This window comes from Abramis brama (genome assembly GCF_963993115.1).
Source record: "Abramis brama genome assembly, chromosome: 12".
NCBI lineage: Eukaryota > Metazoa > Chordata > Actinopteri > Cypriniformes > Leuciscidae > Abramis > Abramis brama.
The window spans coordinates 31,731,719-31,753,992 of record NC_139974.1 but is presented as its reverse complement, the minus strand read 5'-3'; the positions used below and the strand labels follow the sequence as shown (position 1 = coordinate 31,753,992).

The window sequence follows — 22,274 nt, the reverse complement described above, 5'->3', positions numbered from 1 at the left end:
ATCGTACTTGTTCAGAATTGGTTTTGGATATTACAAAACACAGAGCCAAGTGTTTTTGTGATACTTGGTTCTGTTAACAGTTTTTGAACATGTATTAATCAACGCGGAAGAAATACCTTAACAAAATTCCTGCAGAGATACGAACAACATGAAGTTTGGGGTCTGGATTGAATGTGAGGATAGAGAAATAAAAATAAATTGACAAAACATTTTTCCATTGTGTAAACATACAGGACAACCAGTGTATACCTTTTCACAAACGAGTGATTCTTTTGAGCTGGTTTTATTAAATGATTCAAAATGACTCACAAATGAGTCTTGAACTCTAAAACGGCTTACGCACTGAATTCACTCTATTTTAACAATTTTAGCAGTAAAATACACTCAATAGACGACATTGCTCTTCTGTGCGCCATCCAGCGCTTCACACTGCAGTCCAGGAGGTGGCTGAAGCCCTGATATAAAAACATATATCATAATATGGTATGGTATTATTGTAACGTGTAGTTTAGTATCATTGTTAATTTATGTTCTGTTTCCCATTGATTACTCTCCCTTGTATTTAAGTCCTCAGTGTGCATTTTGAGTTTACGTGGTTGTTGTCTAAGTTCCTGTTTTTCCTAAGTACTGATATTAATGACTGGTCTTGTGAATCCTTTATATTGCACAATATAATCCACAATATATTGAAATTTTACATATTTGTACTTAAAACAAATGTGCAAATCGCAAATTTGACACACTTTAAGTTTTTACTTTTTGTATCACATATCACATTATTTAACAAGTTGTCTGATGCAAACCCTTCATTATGTACTGTGGTGTATCCGTGTTTGAACCAATCACTCTTTCCCATTATCCATAGATTCTAAGGGGCCATATGGCTCAGTTTCCTCTAGTTGTTCATTACGGTACACACAACACTAAGGTTGGTGTAATTATGGGTGCTTATATAGCAGCACTTCTTACACTGACAACCTCAGGGCAGATACAGAACAAGCCCTCAAGCTTTTCACTGTTGCCCTATGGAATTGTGGGAGATGATAAACCCCAGATAAACCACAACCTTGACTAAAATCAGACCTAGACTCAAAAGTGCATGAGAAGAGCAGAAAGCGAGAAAGAGAAATACATTTCCTATATACGTTCAGACTGTAATGTGCAACCCGAGGTCGAGAAATAACATCTTTGTATGTGCTCCACATCTAATGGGTGTACGCGCAAGTTCCTTTCACATGACTCATATCAGGGCTTCAATGAACCTTCCAACAGGCACCGCTTTGACCTCAACACGAAAAGACAATGCTACAGAAGGCCGATTTTATTAACTCCATTCTCTGACTTTCTGTCATGCATTAATACTAAAATTGTTTACAAGCTGATAATTATCTTCCTATTTTGTTATAAATAAATATAGAAAATTCTATAATATTTTGTCTAAAACTAAAATCAATTGTTTTAAATGCTCAAATAAAAAAGTGATTTAAGGAATCACAACAATGTACAGTATGAAAATTGATATACATTTTGATATTTGCTAAATATTACATTTAACAGTGTTATAAACTTATTAGTGTCTTTAAAGATTAACTTTAGATGACAGCAAAGGTAATCTAAATGTAAAAATAGAGGAAATGAGTATGCACAATTAAACATCCAATATTGATCAATGCAAAACATTTTTAAAAACCTCTAATATCGTCCAATTACTGATGTGGTATAATACTCTGTATATATCGTTCATTGCAACTTTTTGCCTCACCTTTATTTACTTTACTCACCAAAACCAAGTGTTGACATGAAGGTGCCTAAAATCATCTATTAATAAACCTAAAAGCTCCATTTCCCATAGCAAGTCTTCACTTCGAGTCAGGGATCACCAGGTGTTGCATCACACTTTCATAGCCCTGATTAGAAGTGTGGAGGGGTCTATTAAAAACATGCTACTCCTTCATTTTCATCACCTCTCATGGCATAAGATATGCTCTGAGTTGAGATGGAGCTGTAAAAAGGCGTACAGAAATGCACAGACTAAAAAAGTAACATAAAAATGGCAAGAACCCTGTCAAAGAGATTTCACAATCACCCCCTCCCTACAGGCTTTCCCATTTCCCACCTCTTCTCAGCCTCATCGCATGCTTTTCAGCGAACCCTCGAGCCTATACGGAAAATAACACAGCAGCCTCCATCGAAGCTGTGAACTCGAAACTGTGAGCTTGTATTTTTAGGTCTAAAGTAACAGCTCTTCAAACACAGATCTCACGCCGATGCAGAAGGAAAGATTATAACTGTACAGACAATGGATACAGCATGTGACATTCACAGTCGAATCAATAACGTAATGCACTGAACAGACTCTGTAACAACATCACTGTACTCCATCAAAATTCTCCAATGAGCAGACTAAATGAGGACATCCATCATTTTCCAGCACTCCTCGTCCAGGCCTGTTTCTTGTCACTTGAGTACGGATCGGCTCCTCCTGGACCTTGATACTGTATATACTCTTAAAAATAAAGGTTTTTTATTAGCATTGATGGTTCCACTAAGAACCTTTAATATCCACAGAAACTTTTCATTGCACAAAAGGTTCTTTATAGTGGGAAAAAGAAGAAAATGATTCTTTCAAGAACTGTTCTTTAGGGAACAAAAAATGTTTCTTCTATGGCATCGCTGTTAAAACCCCATTTTGGAACCTTTATTTTTAAGAGTACACACACTGAATGCATATCACATGCTCACACGTACAGTCAAACAGGAAATGAATCAATCGGCTGTCCCAGACTCTTTGGTCATTCAACATGTGTTTAATGATTAGCATATGGACCAGGACCATGAGAACAGAGCCCAGGCCACATATTTTAAACAGCACTGGGGGTCTTTTATTACTGACTCAATGCCTAGACCACATGCTCATGAAAGAAGCAGTGACCTATCAGAGCGTCCAGTGTGAATTCCCCGCATCAGCCTGTCTGTGAAATTAGGCTGTGCAATCTTTCATACTGCTGCAGTTTGTTTCCTCACCAGTCATATCAAGAATACCTTGATACAAAACGAAACCTATACAGTATGATAAAGTCAGTCAAAGTGCAACAAAATTTGCAACCTATAATATTTCCATGATGTTACATATGTCGAAGTGAAAAAATATATAGCTTGTGCATCCTACATCAGCAGTTCTCAACCTTTTTGAGGCCAACACCCACAATGTCCAACACATTGTTCAGAGATGCAATATGCAGGTAAAAATATTTCTTCTGGTACTTCTGATGTAATGATGATAAAGCTGCTGCATGCTAAAAGCACTGTTTTGAAACAGAAACTTGGGAGTCTGTCATGATCTGTGTCATTAGTTGTCATGGACATTCATTAAACCATCACACCTCTTCGTTATTTAGTCACCATCACTGTTTTTTTGCATCTTTATCATCATCCTCTGACCTAAACCGTGACAGAGTGTCTATTTATAAAATATTAAGATTAAATAAAATAAAATAATAAATTCAATTAAATTAAATATGTATAATAATTAATTACAATTCATTTTGTGATTAAGTTACAAGAATTGTATGTTCTTCATTAAAATCTGGGGAAAAAAAACAATACATATTATTATTATATAAATAAATTATATAAAAAATAATTATGATTAAGATTAAGATATATTCCTCGTGAAATTATTTTAATATAACTTATATTAAATAATACTGTAATAATATAATAATAATTATAAAAATAATAAAATTGGAAGTTGTCTGAAGCCTCGTAGTTGAGAACCACTGGCCTAGATGAGATCAGACAAGCAAAATTGTTTCTGATTGGTCGGTACACAGTTTGTGTTGAGTGTGTTGATTGGTCATCAAACATGTTTTGAACACTTGGACTAACATGCACCAGTGAATTGTATGAAACAGAAAGACCAGAGGACCAGAAGCGTCCACTAAAATAAACAGGGTAAAAAAAAAATTGGATTTCACGATGACTTTAAGCTTCTGAAAATAGCAACAGCATGACTTGAAATAGGCAGCTATTAAAAAATATAGCAACGTTTTCTCATGCGCATGCCTTGTTCTGTACATCATATCAAATATCTTAAAGCTGGCCACTACTATAAATTGCCTTTATGACATTATAGCATCACTGGGCACAGCGACATGTCATTTGACCCGAGTTTAGTGTCCTGATAGCCATAGCCCTAATTAAAGGATCTCGGAAATGGGCGATGCTCAAAAAAAAGTAAAAAAAAGCACATTGATAGATTAAAAAAACAAATGAGAGAAAAGTGATGTAGGGGTGAGAGACATTTGATGGATTGGTCATCAGTTGTTTGGTTGCTATCCTAACCCTATCCATCTTGCACCCTCTATTAGTGTACGGGTTCCTACAACATTCACGTCAGTCGTGCCGCTACCAGGGCATCAATTCAATTACAACACACAGCACTGGCACTGCAATCTGCCCAGTGACCATGGAGACGAGGAGAGCGTAAAATAACAACACTGCTCTCATAAGTCTCACTGTTCAAATGGTAGTGCCACTGCCACTCAACTCAGTTCTTAAATAGAAGCTCCATTTCTTATCCATTCAGGTCTACTAAACCCCCCATTGGTCCTTCTGAAGGGTTAAAATGGACTTGAACTGGGAGGTTACATCAGCAAGCTTTGATTCCGATGGTGTGAGGTGAGAATCTTTCATGCTGGCATGCCGAAAGATGGCCTGGTCCATTTTTAAATGTAAAACCGATGTAGGCAGCGGCTGGCTCATTTGTCACCTGCCTTATCAGTGACAGCAGCCTACCCCCTGTGCTAGCCAAGGCTGTCAGGAGAGAAACCTGAGGAAAAGCCACCCAAAGCAACCGGAGGATATAGGATGAATACCGACTTCGCCCCCTCTTCACACCCTTGTATTGGTCCGAGGCTCCAATCAGTGCCTATCACTGTCGGGTGAAGAAATGTGTGTTTTGAGGGCTCAGGAAACCTCCAAACAAGCATGACAATAAGGAGAAATGCATAGATGGACGCAAGGATGGATATGGTAGCAGAGTTGGTGGGCGTCTATTTTCTGTGGTGGTTATGAATTTATGGACACATTTAATAAAAAAAATCTTACACTGTCTCTTAACAACCAGATAACCAGCTGTCACCTTATTTTGCAACTGGCCTAACAATTTTATCAATGTTGAAACAGTTCAATATGTTTAATATTTTTGTGTTACTGACCCCAAACCTTTGCATGGTACAGTATTATAATAATATATATATATATATATATATATATATATACACAGCATCATATATATGTATATGTACAATTATTCATGTGTTCAAAATTTTTTCATAGATTTGATCATAGAACATCAAACACGTTCTGATTGGCTGAGATTGTGTCGCTTAGCATTTTTGCTGCAAACTTGTCATACTCTGAAATCCCTTTTTTTAAAGAAAAAGACATTCTGAAATCCTTTTCTTGCTGCGATTTCCTTTTGCCTGTCTTATTTCTTTCCACCGTCACGTCACAATCACGGTATGTAGTTCAAACATTCAAAGCAAATACATACAGTGAAAAGAATAAATGCCTTTACTTGCTGATCACATAAAGCTCTGCTAGACTGAAAAGACGTTCCTGCACACAATGCGATGTATTGTATGTAAGCGTGCAGGTTCAAGTGCGAACTCACACACAGACACGCCGTCACACCTACAAACCCCATGCTCTCACTCACTAAACAAGTTTTCACTCACTCAGAGTTGTGAGTGAAGTGAAACACCTAAGAGAATGTGAGAGTGAGAGAAAGAGAGAGAGAATGACAACCACACCTCACTCATCATATTCATCTAGACGGAGAGAACCATCGGAACGACTAGAGGAACATTTCCACCACCCGTATTAGTATTAAAGTATTAACTTTGCGAAACCATTCCAGCCCGGGTCTCTATATGTGGGTGAGTTATGAGAGAAGGCCCAGGCAAGGACAAGGGAACTGGCCAGGCATTTTAATTATTCAGAGTCAGCGCTCATTTACAGAAGAATGGCTGCTTCGACTAAGCTCCGAGCCTGACATATGACTCACATAAAGGATTTAGCAAAGACCGACTGGAAGTACATCCATGCTAATTGAAATGTATTTCTATTAGCAGAATGATATAGTGTCTGTGATATGCACTAGAACCTTCATTTAGGGCAGGGCGGTGTTTACACTACATAGTTGAACGATGAGCGCTTGCAGTAGCATAGTGAACATGCCTAATGTGCAAATCACAAGAAACACTTTTATGGTGCTATGAGATCACTGTTTATGTGATTTTAGTATAAATTCTATGACTATGTTTATAAAGTAATACTAGCACACTGCTTTATACATACTGTGCAGTATATGGCAGAATACACTTACGTCTTTTAGCAGTCTGATCAAATAATGATATTGAAATCAACATGGATATTTCTTCTGGTTATTCATCACATTTCACATGGAAGAGCAAGTACAAGTGCAATTTTTTTTAAATAAATAAAAAAATACACTAAAATATTTGTTGATGCATCACATAAAATAGTGTTCATGTTACAGAACACCCAAAATGTCTTGTGTCACTTGTGTTGATTGGTCCGTAGTGTATAGTTGTGTCTGTGTTCTGGTTGCTGATTGGTCAGTATAGTTTGTAGCAAGTGTATTGACTGCTCAGTAATTTGGTCATAGTGTGTTGACTTGTGTTGGGTTTACATTCATTCATAGTCAATGCCTATAATGAGTTGTGAGTGCTGTGTGTTTTTACTGGAAGGAGACTCTGAGTCACTGTCTTTGCTCTGATGTGACATTACTTCTCTGATCACGTTCTGGTTTTGTCTATAGTACTCACTCACACACATACACATACACACTCACGCACACACACATGCATATCTCTCTGGATCCCACTGCTAACATGCTCTAAAAATATCTGCATCAGAAGCTCTCCTTGCTGTGTGTGTGTGTGTGTGTGTGTGTGTGTGTGTGTGTGTGTGTGTGTGTGTGTGTGTGTGTGTGTGTGTGTGTGTGTTGGGATGAATCATTCAACCAGAGACAGCTACTCAACTGGTCCCTCGCTCTCTGTCTCTGTGAATGTGAAAGAAATAGAGAGAAACAAGGGAACGGAGAAAGAGAATTAAAGAGGGCATGATTTTCCAAGAATGGACTACTGAATACATGCTCTAACAATTCCAACCAAAGGCTTCCATCCAAGGAGGCAGTGACTGCTCAAAATATGACTGAGAAAAATACTGACAGTATAGAAAATAGAGCAAAACAAATATTACAAGATAAAAGTGTATGTTTTCCAAGGATTTGTTGACTAATGGTCTCAAAAGAAAGTGACTATGAATAATTGCCTAATAATAGGGGTTATGCGAAGCGCCCAGCGTTCGAACCGGAAAACAGGTCTAAGCATTTCCGCTTTTCACTTCCGTACACATCTGTAGCGGTAGGTGATCTCTGAGGTAACTTAATTTTCGCTTATTTTAATAAAATTCTTATTTCTGATCAAACTTCAGTGTATTTGTTTTAATTAAAATGTCACGAATGTTGAAATATCAGAAAAGGGAACATCCGAACAGCAGTTTTTGTTGTGTGCTGATCTGCTCTGTGTCGGGGAAAATTAAGAGAGTCATAGTTAACGTTACTCCTACCGTTTACCCGAGCTTCATTGAATTTCTTCACTTTGACATTCAGAGCACTAGGCAGAAATCACATCGCGTCAACACCCGCCGCAGGCCTTCACGATACTTTGTATTAATTAAACAGTCGGATTCCCCTGGTTCCCGGAGAGCCCGCCTCGGCGCCTGGCGAGACCAGTGACCCGCCCCCCCGAGGGAGCCCGCCGAATGGCAGGGGAAAGGGACCGAGCACACCCGGCCACACCAAGACCTCGGACGGGAACGGGAAGGGGCGCCGCGGGTCAATAATACATAATTGAAGGTTTGACCAGCATAAACACACAGGACATCGTAGTAATTATACTGTTGGTACTATAAACCCATCGCTAAAATGCAGTCTTCATTTGATTATTTTAATCGTCTGTGAGCAAAAATAAAAGGCTATTACTGATAGCATACAAGTATAGTTACTATAAGTATGGCATAGGCTACTTATAGTTACCTAAAGCTATATCATGTGCCATTAGCAAAAGCTACATATACTACATAGCCTACCTTCATAATTATGAATAAATGAGGAGGCGTAAAACTTAAACCCCTTGCCTTGCAGAGTACTCGGGGCTCTGGACGTCACTTTGACATGACTTAAGTTTGTCAGTGTAAACAGAAAAAAAAAATATTATTGGTTGCTTGTTAATATAATAAGGTAAATGGGGTTTCATATGGCTGGGGATTTCAAACATTTAGATACAAATGAACCCTCAAATGAGATTAATATTTTCAATATTCTACATTTTATAAAGACCCTTTTATACGGGATGAGAAGAATTCTAAGTATGGTATTATCAAGACAATTGTGTGCTACATTACCGTATATATAAGGCTTTTTGTTCTTCATTTTACTAAATTCAAAGAAGAGATTAAAATATTATCTGACAAATATTTACTTTGTACTTAATACAGTGATTTCTCTCTTTTCTACCCAATATTTATTAATGTTAGATTTACTTCTATAGCACAAATACTGTTCTGGTATATTAATTTTAATAGAGAATAGTACCTTACTAAACCAAGGTTACAACAAGGAAGACAAGGTTACCAATTAAAATAAAGATTACTTAATTAAAAAATAGATATTTTTTTCTACAAAAATGCGTTTCAGTTTTAATTTCTTACTGTTCAAAACTAATGCTGTCAATAGAATTAAATGATTGTGAATGCTGTCATGATTTCTGATGTCTTTAAAGGGGTCATATAATGCAATTTAATGTTTTCCTTTTCCTTTAGTGTGTAATCTGTTAGTGCATTTATACGATCTGCAAAGTAACAGAGCTCATAGTCTCCCACAAAGGGATTTATTCTATCTAACAGGGAACCCTGATCCAGACCTGCCTAAAACACCTTAATCCAAATCCAAATTACCTCCTCAAACCTCCACATCACAATGTGAAAAATTGGCATAATGATATTATGCCGACTCGAACTGATACGGTAAAAACCGACAACATTATTATTAACTGTGTGTTCACAAATGCTTGAAAAGCTAAAGCTCGAGATTATAGTAAGGGGCGTTACATTTCCAACACACGCTTGAGGTGTTTGGCCAATCACAATGCACTGGGTCAGCTAGCCAATCAGAGCACTCTGAGCTGGAAAGAGGAGCTTTTAGACTGGGAATAGAGGAGCAACAATAATGCACAGTATGTGAAAAATTATGTTTATAATTTTTAAAATTAGATTAATCAAAATTAGATTGTTTTTTTGTTTACTTGTTTTTTTTTTTTTTACATTATTTTTCCCCACAGAACTCCGTTTGAAAAAACCTGCCATGCATGAGTTTAATAAACATCAAATGTAAATGTAAATATCATTTGCTAACATTTATCCTCAGAGGGGATATGAATTCATGAATTTATTTCAAAAGTCATGGATCACATGCAAATGAGCGTTTCTGAGTGTCGCTGCATGTTTTGTACGTGTTGATTAAACACTGCTGTGCAATGTTTGCATTTTCACGAGGGTGTGACAGATACGAGCATGCTAAGGTTTGCATTCCAAGAATTGCACTTCCTGTCAGTCAAATGAATCAAGTTTCACTCTGGATAACAATAAAGAGAACGCAGGAAAGAGAAGTGAGGAGAACGTGAGTGAGAGCAAAAGGGCATGAGCTAAACAAAGTAGCGATTGCCAGAAAAATAGAGACATTAATCTGTCCTCTTCCTCCGAGCATCCATCAAATCCGGCAGGACCCGTCAATCACAAAGACCTCAAGCATCTTGCAACACATTATGGAAGCTGCCTGTCCTGTGAAAAAACATTCAAGCTCACACACACACTGCCTACGATAAACTCATCACCTCCCCTGCCTTGCACCTTATCTGCCACATGTCTTTCTCTCGCAGCTTCAGAGCGCAGAAGGACCTGGCATGTCCCTGCCGAAGGCTTCCCTTTAATTCTTCCTCAAAATCTCACATGAAGAATGACTCATCTCTCCCAGTCTCGGTGAAAGACTTGATCTGTTCTCTTCTTTCTGGCTTCTTAGTGGCCAGTGTCCCTGAACCAGACAAAACAACCTGCAGGAATGTATCAGAACAACTACGTTTTATTTATATGAATATCTTATTGTCCACTAGTATCCCATTTATCTCAATAGTTACGCAGGACCACCGAAAGTGCAAGATTTCTCGCACAAATATGATGAAATTTTAAAGAATGCACTGGTTGTTTTTTCTCCCTTGCAGTTGCACAGTACTGGGAATGAACAATACAGATGCAAAAGCTCTAATAAGCATAAATGTGTTATATCCATTTTCTGAAGACATTTGTGGCTGGATCAGATTGAAATTTAAGCAGAAATATAAGTTGTCATTGGCAAATTTTCATCTCCAGTGAGTCTTTAATTGCTGAAACTTCAGACGGTGAGTTTGGTTTTGTGAACTGGATCAACTGGACTCCTCAAAAAGATCTGACTGATCTTAAAGAATGATAAATTTTTTTACTTCTCATCAACAGGCCAGGGAAAACTTCAAGTGGACTTAAATTTCAGTCTGTTTGACAGATAAAGCATCATAAAGCTACTTTTTGAAATATTGAAGCGCCAGTCCTCATTCATCATGATTGCATGGAAAAGAGTTACCAGGAAGCTCTTCAAAACTTCACCTTTTGTGTTCTACAGATGAAAGTTATAGGAGCCAAAACAGAGCCAATCAAAACATATTGGTCCAACGTCTTGCTTGACATTCCAGTGTGGGTGAGGCTACCTAGCGAATAAAACGGTCATTGTGAGGCCATCAAAACGTCACGACGCGTGGAAAGAATCTATGCAAACTGAAATAGCCACAAAAAGGTTTGGTTGTAGTTAAAGCGGATATGTAAAAAGAGTAGACAAGGATACATAGTCGTCACTGATATCATAATGTAACGGCATAAAATAATAATGCTAATATGTGGATTTGCAAGGTGGGGAAGATAAGGATGTTTCAATTGTTTTGTTTCATTATCTGGCTGAATAAAGTGTGAGAAAGAAGCACCCGTTTGATAATAACTTCTATGAAAAACAGCAGTTCCTTTGAACTCATTGTTCGTGAGACATCCGTCCTGCGGCTGACCTTTCCTCTTAGTCTTTATCAGGGAGGCCATGAGGGAAATGACAGCGCTTCAGTACGTCCAGCGAGTTTCATAGCAGTGATGATTTTTTAATTTTCTTCATGTCTTTTTCATGTGACATTGACCTCCTATGACCAGCAATCCTGTTCATTCACAATATAATTTCATATAACGCCTACAAGGATTATTTTACCATTGTAAACATATTGTTATTCCTTTTTGAAATTGAAATCGCTGTTGAATGTAAACAGATTACGAAACTATTCTTCCCCAGTCGCCCTTTAATCGATGCAATTTCTCTGCAGAGGAGAAATTATCTCCCAATAAGCCGAAGATATTAAAGATCATTATGCGACGCTTTCTGTACACAGTAACTCTATAGATACTAAAGTGGCTGCATTGTTGTGCAGTTTGTGCCGAGGGCTGTGGAGAGGACAGACGCGGAGCTTGTCTTATCGGCACAAAGACTCACTTCAGGATGGACTAACTGGAAACGGGCCAATCGATGGAGTTCTGCCTTGAGCTTGTGGACAATAACACAGCTGAAAAATAACTCCAGCCCTCCCTTTTCTCAGTCTTTTCCAAAATATCGTTGCTGTAAACAATGGTGATGTAATGAGTTATTTTGTCACTCATTCGAAGTGGAAATTGTAAACATTCATCTATGAGAACAGAGATATGACTTTCATAATATGAGATGTAAAAATAGCGTGATAAGTCATCTCTTGGTAACAGCATTATGGTCACCGTGTTCAGATACAGTAAACAGGGGGCGCTCAATGCTGTAATAAAGACATGAACAGTCCCTTTGCGGCGGAAGAACCTTTCTGCTTGGTACACTACAAGCTTTTGGTAATTACCAGAGTGCCATTGAGCATATTAATAAATTCATGAGCTCTGACTCAGGTAATTAACTCATTGTTTAGTAATTAGAGATCAGGAGAGAGAGAAAGAGAATGAAAGACAGAGAATGAGAAGAACATTAGTTGGAGATTAAAAAAATCAGGATATATAATTAAGGATGAGAGGATGAGAACAACAACAAAAGGAATAAGGGATGTCAAAAGTACCAAAGTCAATACTAACATCCTGCAAAAAAAAAAAAAAAACCGTAAAAGTAAAATATAGAAAACTTTATTTTAATTATACATACACTAAAAATAAATAATAATGATTTCTATTTCAAATAAATGCTGTTCTTTTAAACGTCCTATTCATCAAAGAATCCTCATGGTTTCCACCAAATCAGCATATTATAATGATTTCTGAAGGATCAGGTGACACTGAAGACTTGAGTAAAGACTGCTGAAAATTCAGCTTTGCCATTATAGGAATCAATTAAATTTTACATAATATCAAAATATTAAACTTTGTAATAATGTCACAATATTACAGTTTTTTTATCAAATAAATATATCCTGAGCATGTTTTCAAAATCATTGAACAATCATTTCATTTTATTTGTTAATATTAGTATATAATATGCAGTCTTATAATATATAATATTATATATAATATATAATATTTATATAATATTTTTTATTGCGAAAAACCCCAAAAGGACCTTGACTGTACATTATCCAGTTTTAAACAATGGTATAAACCAAATAAATGGGAATTAAATATTGATTTGAGTTTAATTTATTTTATTATGTGAGAAATAAGTGAATGTGGAGTGAAACAAGAGACACAACATGCACAGTTACGTAGCAAATCAATTTAGTGGTCATTATTCAAGTACATTTAACCACAAAAGGCCAATTTTACACACTCTACTTACTTGGGGCTAAAATTATCTCCACACACATTTCTCGCTCACATATTCTGGTACTCAGTGGAACTAAAATAGTCAATTACATGTTCAAATTTTACTTTCGACTTGGTACCGAAGTACCAGTACTTTTGACATTCCTACTGCAGACTGATAAAAAAAAGGTTAAGAGGACACCGAATGAAGGGGAAAGAGAGAATGAGTGGATTTACATTTTGACCAATGAGGGGGGACAGGAGTAGAAAATGAGGGAGTGTGAAATGACACCAGAGGCAGAGTGAGATTCCTGTCAGAACTCAAAGCTGAACAGACACTCCTGACGGGTTTATCCACGCACCGCTGGGCCTGACTACAGCTCAACCAGCATCAGATCCCGTCCCCACAGACACGCTACACGCAAACACACAGCCAATCCCACAGAAACGTCATCTTGCATCACATATCACATTCAGTCTATATGTGCACTAACACGCTATGACAGACTGGAAGCTTCTTCCTTTCCAAACAGAAGCTCGTAGTCAGGATGGGAAGTGAAATTAGTTCCACAACAGAAGCTAAATTATTTCCACTGTCAGCTTTTGGAGGACGAAGATCAAACCTTTGATGAGGAAAAGGTGGGCCTAAATGTTTAATAACGTGACTACCACATTTCTACACTCACTGTGGCAATTTAAGGTAGGGTAGGCATTTTTCGGAGAGGCTAGCAATAGCGAGCCAACTTATATTTCCAAAGCCACGCCTCCTCAAAACAACATGAACTAACAAAGCAGAGAGCAAACAAAAGCATTAAACTACCTCATGTCTCAAAGCACATAACGTTACAATAATAATGAACACAAACAACATAAAGAACACTGACCTGTACCACCTGATTGCTGCAGATTCATTTTGCCGTTGATAAGTGTTCGAGTCAAGAACCGCTTCCAAAAATGACGTGTATACATATAAATACATTTAGACCACTTAACTTAGTGATTTCTATCAGGATGTAAAGAGATTTTCAACCAGCATAACAAAAAATGTTTCTGGAACAAATCACCTACCTTGCCTTTAATTGAAATAAAACCTTGGCTTGGAGTGATTCATTGGAAAGACTGCAATTGTTTTTGATTTTTAATTAAATAAATATATGCACAGCGTGTTAGTGAAGAACAGCTCTGTGATCAGTAGTAAATGCTACTCCATCTCTGAAAGCACTGCGAGTTTGAGTCACTTATAACGTTCATTTGAAAAAGCAAACATCTTCCTAAACTTGTAATATGAAGCATTTATAAACCTGTTGTCTAACAAAAGGCATTTAATAACATTTTTACTCCAAACTCACTTCATAACGTCAGTCGAGTGTTTGAAATAACTCCCTTTTGTGGGCTGAAAAAAGCTGTCTCCAAAATGTCTCCAAAAAAAACGTCTCATCGTCCATTTTTTGTCTCATTGTCTTTTTTTTCTTTTTTTTTCTCCATTCAATGAAAGTCAATGAGGTCAAGTATTGCTTCTGAAAATATCTCATTTTGTGTTCCACAGAAGAAAGTCATAGGGGTTTGGAATGACATGAAGGGGAATAAATCTTTTATTTTGGGGGGGAAATATCCCTCTAAGATGGAAATAAACATGAAGGCATAGACTGTGAAAATCAGTGAACAAAAAGACAACAAAACACTATGTGATCACAACAAAAGACTGGAGGTAGAAACAAATGGCAAACAATTGAGAGGACTTTGAAAAAGAGGAAGTCAAGAGTTGAGTCAGCAAGTGAGAGAGAGATAACAAGTAAATGATCAATGTGTAGAGAAAGAAGAAGAGAAACATAGACACTTAATACATTTCCACGCAGCTGCGTGATGAGGCTGACCTCACGTCAACTGTCTTTACACACAAACACTACTGAAAAAAGGACTGAAAATATTCCAATTTTTTTCCAGTAATCACATCTGACAGAAAATCCTACAGTACAGGCAGAAGAAAACACAAAAGTCTAGAGATGAACCTGTCGAACAGCCATAAATCGGAAACGTTTTTTAGTTTTATTTCGGCCAATCTCTATTGCGGACTCGCACACAGACTGCATTGCAAACATTTCCCGAAAATGTAATTGTGTGGAAATTTTACGAAGTCTGTAAAAAGGACTTTAACACAGGCCAGAGATGGGACACGCAGAAGACGGATGCAAAGAATGCTGCTTTGTGTATCAAAGAAACCGTTGTTCCATAAGCGCCACCTACTGTCAGAAAGTGAATTTGCAGCTTCATTCAGTCCGTCTGCTGTTTTTGTTTTGTGCGGGTGTCTTGTGTAACATAATTTCACAAATCTAAAGTCAGACCATTCTGTTTTTGCTTAAAATCTTGTACTTGTAAAATTATACAATCTAATTCAAAACAAAAACAACTGCTCATGCTTCATGTGTGTAGGATCATCTTAGTTTGAGATGCCTCCAATTTCAAATGGCTACAGATATTTTTTGTTTAAGATCAGTGTGGCCTGTTAAAGAGCAAATAAACAACAAAAAAATTTGCTTAAAAAATAAATTAAAAAAAATCGGCAACTGGTATCAGAATCGCAATCACAAAAACGGAATCAGCCATGAAAAATCATGATAGGTACATCACTACACAAGTCTCTCTTTCATAAGAGGTCTATTACGAGTACATGTGTTTTGAAGTTGGAGGTAAATAAGCTTGACCTAAGAAAGTATGAGTCTTGTGCACAACCCAATCTAGAAACGTTCAAGTAAACTGCTGTCTTACCCAATCGGGAGGATACAGGTGAATCTTGAGCAGGTAGAATGTTCCGATGTTCAATCGGAGAGAAGGGTCCAGCTGAAAGCACTGTGATGGGGACGAGTAAATCTCTCCTCCTGCTGTCCGAGGGGACGGCTCGTGATTCCCACTCTGTCTGTCCACGTCTGCGTCTGTCTGGCTCCAACTACCCTCACCATTCCCTGCCACATTCAAAGACAAAGAGTGTTATGCTATATTACATTATATTGTACTGCTAGACTGTAAATTTGATCATGATTGGGACTACTGTTTTGACCAATCAACATCCAGAACTGAAACTGTGTTTTATAAATTGGCTTTAATTGGATACATTATTTTAGAAATCTATTAAATATGTAGATATACATTTATATCTATCATTTATTAAAACAAATGTGTTCTGAAATCCTCTTGCAATGCTACTGTCACTCCTCTTGAATATGTAACCAAGGTAACAAGAGACTAGTTGAGAATGTACTTTAAATAGTTTCAGCCATATGATCCAGTGAGACTTTAGGTTTGGGATTTACTTTACTATCAGACTAAAACCATCCATCGAAAATAAAAAAGATTAACTAAGGATGGATGGATGGATGCTTTATTAATCCTGAAGGTTATGCGAGGCATCCAGCAGCTTATTCAACAAAAAGACACTAGTACACACAATATCATATACAACAAATATAATTGATAATTACAATCCATATATTTTTTTAAAGAAATTATTACTTTTTCAGCAAGGATGCATTAAACTGATCAAAAGTGACAGTAGAGACATATATAGTTACAAAAGATTTCTATTTCACATAAATACCATTTTTTTTTACCTTCTTTTCATAAAAGTATACTGAAAAAAAGTCTCCACTAAAATATTAAGCAGTACAACTGTTCTCAACATTAATAATAATAATAAATGTTTCTTGAGCACTAAATCAGCATATTATAATGATTTCTGAAGGATCATGTGACACTGAAGACCGCAGTAAAGACTGCTCAAAATGTATCTTTGCCAACACTGGAATAAATTACATTTTTTTTAAAAGGTATTTTAAAATAATAATAAATAATTCTTACAATTACTGAAGAAGAAAAAAGTAACATTGCATATAATACATTATATTTATTAAATTACGATACATTTATCTGATTTCATTCCAATAATACAGTCGTTCATCGGTAAATGTACATTCCTCTGAGTAAAGCAATTTTTTTAGCCATAATGTTTTTTTTTTCTAAAACTGCCTGACCTCTCTGTCCAGTTTAATGGTTCATTCCAGGACTGAGCGGTATGAGGAAAAGCTGTTTAATCAGAATCACTCTCCGGGTCTCTGAAGCTCCTTGGGGAGACCGCATTCACAAAACAAACATTGGACACTATTTATAGATGCCTGTCGACATGGCAACCACTCTTTGTTTGTTTGAATCAGAAACTATTTCTCCTTTTTTCCCCTCAAATGTTTCGCTTCTTGCTTCAAAGCAGACGCTGAGACTTAAGACGCTCAGTTGTCTCATTTTGCTCTGGTATGTTTCTCCAAAACAAGAGGCAGGGTGGAGGGTATGCTCTGGCAGGACGATACGAGTCCTTTTGTGCGTTTGTGTACAAGCCTGTGATCTTAAATATTGCTGTGTCAAATCTATTCTGAATAAACCACAAGTTAATCTTGTTTAGATGCCATCACCTATGGCAACAAGGGTGGCACATACAGTATTTATGCATGTAAAGGAGTCACAAGCTGTTTACATCAGTCTAAACCAGATTGGTTGAAATTTTATTTGAAAAACTGCAGGTCAGTTTTACATCTGATTGAAAAAACAACCCGTTGAGTAAAACAAACCCTGGTGCGAGTTTTTTGTACAGTACATTAAGGTCACGGATCTGGCAGAACTGAAAACACAATTCATTTAAATTAATTTTTTCCATAGAGAAATTGATTTTTAACACACATAATAAACCTTTCAAGACTCTGAATGACTTCTCACTCCTATAAAAGCATTGCAACTGACATAACAGTACCTGTACAATCTCAAACAACTTATGTATTTCAATAATTTGCAATAACCTTCAATTATATTGTGGTCTATATGGCATAATTAGTAGTTCACTCCCTCGATGATGTGGTACATGGTTTAGAACTTGTTATTAAAGCTTAATTTGAAATTCCTATGGAGAAAATGAATGGGGAAAATCATTCTTGATAAGGTAGGCAGCCTCTGATGTGCTCTATTGATAAGTTTTACTCTTTTTGTTGAGATCTTTACTGGAACCTTGAGTTCTGCTGCTACAACACTGAATAAAGACTAAACACAAATTTTGTGAATCAGACATGCATACAAACGGGTATACGTAGACACACGATTATACTCACATATAAACCATCACCCTTCCTTAGTCAGCAGCACTGAGTTTTGCTGAGTGTTCAAAAAGGCAGGAAAGAATATTAATATCTGTCTGATGCCCTGCCCACTGTTAGTCAGACACCTCCCACCTCTTTCTTCATAGGGATTACATACATTACACCACATTACAGGATATCTTGGCTTTATTAAGTTGCTATTCAGAGAACTATTTTAGTTAGTCATAATAATAGTACTAACAGTTAGTCATCTGATACGTCAAAACCTAATCACATCTCAGTCAAAATAAGATATAGGCTTACTGGCACTGGTAATTAGGAAGTGACTAATATATCTATCTATATCTATATCTATATCTATATCTATATCTATATACACATACACATCTATATATATACATACATACATATACATATAAATATACATATATATATATATATACACACACACACACACACACACATGCAATAATAACATTATTACGTACAAATTAACATTCGTTGTTCATAATTATGCAATTGTAATAATGTATTATGAACAAATATGAATTAACAATAAAAAATATATATTTATTAAAAAACTTTAACCTAGATAAATGCTATCTAGGATATCTAAATGCTAACATTAACCTTATACATTGTAAAAGAAAAAGTTATTTATTATTAGTTCATGATGCCTAATGCTTTAACTAATGTTAATGGGCTGAACTGTATAGCCTACTTTAAACTTATTAATCTGCTTAACTAGCCAAACTTTACAGATTAAAATAAGACCACTTTTTTTAATGGCAACCTATGATATTTAGAGTGAAATCACTTTTTTCAAAGAGTTAAATGCAGCTTTGAAACCATATGGCCATAAGCATTGTGACATTGTAATATTACCTTACCGTAACTTTTTCTCTCCTCGTCAGTAACAGTGTATTATTTTACATGTCAAACTGCATTTCTGCCTCTCTAGTATCTAACACTAAAAAAAGAGAATCTCCTCCTGCTTTCACAAAGAGCAGTCTCTGTTTCTGATTCCCAGAATTCAGCAGCTGAGAATGGCTGCAGGCTGCTGTTTCTCTCTCATCTATCTGACCAGTTACAGAACTGTAATGGGTAAATGGCAGCTGACCACAAACAGTCAAATTTGTATCACTTGAGATAATATTCAAGAGATAATATTATTCACATGCTGATAACAATGCTAAGTGAAATGTCTTGATAGTCAACTGTGTATTTTGTTGGACAAACTAAACCAAAACACAGTCATAGAGTCTTTTTTTTTTTTTTACAAATCCTGTTTCCTGTCTGTCTACTAGAATATGTATTTTCATCTGCTGCTGATTGACGCTTAAGTATACAACAGCATAAACTGCACTTCTGTCTCTCACAGCCATATTCTCATTTCTGGTAGAGAAATGGTTCACCCCAAAAAACAAACAAAAATGCTATAGGGTTATTACACATTACTCTGAAGTAGAAGAACACAATAACACAAAAAAGACAGACAGGAGCTTTAATCTCCCACTAACAAAATGACCTTCACCACTCATATTTCTACCGCTATGGTGTGTGAGAGAGTGTGTGTTCCAGAGGGCTTTCAGTCTTTAGAAAATTCATAATGTCATAAGTTCATCTGCCCATTCACATTAGCAGCTGTGTTTAGATTACTAAAGAAAAGGTTAAAAATGTCTTAACCTCAACTTTCCCTCTCTTTCACACACACGTTTGCTCCACTATATTAGTGAGGACATCTCATAGACTTTGATTGGTTTTATATCAGTATTTACATTTTCCATGGACTAACCCGACCTCTACCCTTACACATAAACCTCACAGAAACCCTTGCAGAACACTAGATTTAAATAGAAACATGATTTGGCCAATTTATAAGCCTTTTTAAAGAGGACATATTATGCTTTTTTACATTTTCAACTTTCTTTAGTGTGTAATGTTGCTGTTTGAGCATGAAAAAGTTCTGCAAAGTTACAAAGCACAAAGTCACTCCAAAGGGAGTTATTCTCCATATCAGTGCACATTGTTTCTGAACTCCCGAAACGCCTCCATTTTAGCCTTGAGTTTTCTTCTGCGAACATACACATCACAATAATATGAGTTGCATTAGTGGTGTGTTGAAACTCGCAGTTATGGTAAGGGACGTGACACTACCGAAACACACTTGAAGCGGTTGACCAATCACAACACACTGGTGCAGCCAGCCAATCAGACCACATTGCACTTTTCGGAAGGAGGGGTTTCATAGGGACTGGAACTAAACAGAGCACTACAAACAGACTGCGAAGAGTAAAATATGTGCAGTCTGGCCCAATCGTTGGTGTTCAACAGGTTTCACCATTACTGAGGACATTTTTGAATGGACATTTTGGACCTCACAAGCATCATCAAACCTGTACACACACACACAGTCGGTTTAATCACAAGTTTGCCTGTGTTCCTTTGTTCTCACCATAATCAGTTACCATGGATATTCATTTAATCATCACAGCTGTTCATTATTTAGTTCTTCAACATGTGTATAAGTTCCTCACCTTCACTCATTCTTTGTCCGGTATTGTTTGTGCATGGCACACTGTTTCGAGTTGTTGGCTTATGTTTAATAAAGACTGTCATTATTTGTACCTTCTTCTTCATCATTGTATTAAACCGTTATAGGCAGATGATACAACTGCAGCATGCGCTTATGATAAACAGAACAATATTGTACGTTGGTGTGGATGCTAATATAGTTATCGTTATTGTTATCATTTTTGGTGTAAATCGGCCTTTACTTCTTGCACCCCCTAGTATTAGTATTACCAATTATTATTATTCAGTCTTCAACATCAACAACACAAATATGTGAATTTACTCCTATTTAAAAATTATAGTTATAATTATTATTTTTGCCATCTTAATTATATGGTTAGTTCAGTTGTATTATTTGCATTAGCATTGTTTTTTTTTCTTGTCTCGGATGTCCGCAACCCCTATCAGAAAAGAATGTTTGCAAAAATGTTTTCTATGTCATGGCAAGCGCTCGTCAGAAATCACGTCACCAACTCTCACTGAAAATGAAAGACTTCGGGTTTCTGTCGCTACGAATCGCTGTCAATGTGAACGGCCCTTTAGAAACTACTGAATGAAGCTCCTGGCACACACACGCTGGGCTCAGCGGCAGTTACATAACCGTGAACACACACCCCTATCGGTCAGCTCAAAGTTCTTCTGCTCACTGCAGATGGCTGACCTCTGACCTGTCAGCGCGCAGCAGCCAGTCACGCAGCACACTGCTGACATGGATAATGAAAACACACACAAACACTCCACCCAGAACAAGCTCCATGACAATGACTTACTAGTGAACTGAATGGACTCTTGCTTCATATTAATAACAATGCGGCCCAAAGGGAGTATCTACAATCTAATCATTAAAGGGATTATTTATTATTTTATATATATACTGTCATCATTTATTCATACCTCATGTGGAACAATTAGATATTATAAATAATATCTAAAATATTAGAAATTAGATATTTTGAAGAATGTGCTAGCCTAGCTGCTGTATTACATAAAATTACTATTAGCATGTAAATGAATTTGTTTGTGTGAACTATACCTTTAAGTCCAGACATGAGACTGAGCCTTTAGTCACTTTATGACATGAACGTTGATAATCTGGCAGTTTAGTATTTGCTGTTCTGAACTTGCGTAATGTGTGTCCATGAAGTGTAAACACCATGTAGTTTTATTCAAGAGAACTTGGACTTGGTTATTTGTTTGGTGAAGATTTTTTTCCACTCAACAAAAATGGTTGAGAATCTCTAGCTTTTTAAACCAATCCACATTTTGATGGAAACTACAGGTAACAGAGGCATCGGTGATGAGGTTAAGACTGCAAATCCAAATGCATTATGAGACAAAGGGATTATGATTGGCTAAACCATCCCCACTGTCATCATATAAAGCATTTACCCCAGTACGTATATTTAAACAACATTACACACTATAGGGATAGACTAGTCTATTTTCTTTTCAAAAGCACAACACAGTTATTCATCCTTTCTACTATAAATTTATAGTGTAATCAAAGTTAATGTACTGAACATGTTTCTATAGCCCTGTTAAATTTGCCTACAACATTTGGGACATTTGACAAAACTGGATAACTTCATT

General features: G+C 36.6%; 1 protein-coding gene across 1 annotated transcript in view; it reads right to left on the bottom strand.

Moving 5' to 3' along the window:
• atxn1a (ataxin 1a) overlaps positions 1-22,274 on the bottom strand; it is a 96,242-nt gene that overhangs the window by 51,167 nt on the left and 22,801 nt on the right. The window contains exon 2 of the mRNA XM_084131534.1: positions 15,745-15,938. The gene's annotated coding sequence lies outside the window, so the exon portion shown is untranslated. The remainder of the gene's footprint in view (positions 1-15,744; positions 15,939-22,274) is intronic.